This window comes from Octopus bimaculoides, chromosome 3 (genome assembly GCF_001194135.2).
Source record: "Octopus bimaculoides isolate UCB-OBI-ISO-001 chromosome 3, ASM119413v2, whole genome shotgun sequence".
NCBI classification, from domain to species: Eukaryota; Metazoa; Mollusca; class Cephalopoda; order Octopoda; family Octopodidae; genus Octopus; species Octopus bimaculoides.
This window is the reverse complement of record NC_068983.1, coordinates 97,651,847-97,652,640: the sequence shown is the minus strand read 5'-3', so window position 1 is coordinate 97,652,640 and position 794 is coordinate 97,651,847.

Genomic DNA, 794 nt, shown 5'->3' with positions numbered 1-794 from the left:
TATATACATATATATATACATATATGTATGTATTCTTTTATTTGTTCCAGTTATTTGACTGCGGCCATGCTGGAGCACCACCTTTAGTCGAACAAATCGACCCCAGGACTTATTCTTTCTAAGCCTAGTACTTATTCTATCAGTCTCTTTGCCGAACCTCTAAGTTACGGAGACGGAAACACGCTACCGTTGGTTGTCAAGCGATGGTGGGCAAATATCTTCTGTAGTGGAAGATACTTGCCCAAGGTGCCACACAGTGGGACTGAACCCGGGACCATGTAGTTGGTAAGCAAGCGGGAAGAAGATTGGGACAGAGAACAGATAAGAGACGTGGTGCAAATGTGAGTGCTTGTATCCGTGTTTGTCACCCCACTACTACCACCACAAGGCTCCATAACCGGTGTTGATTTCTTTACGTTCTTTAACCTAGAGATTCACTAAAAGAAACTCATTGAATAAGCACCAGATTTTAAAACTAAGTACAGGGGTATATTTGTTGGATAAAAAAACAAGCTTCAAGGTGTTGCACCAGCTTGGTCGCAGTCGAATGACCTGAAATAATTAGAAATAAAAGATTAGCTAATACTGTAATGATGAAGAAAAACGCAAATGAAATATAGAGAATTTTTTGTTGTTGGTTTTCTTTACAAAAATAAACCATCAGAGCAAAACATAATACCTCCATGCTTATGGTTTTGTTCTTAGCAATAATGCACCTATTAGGAAATATGATTGGAATCTCATTTTTCTGTTAACACTAAAATTATAACTCCTCCTCCTCCTCCTCCTCCTCC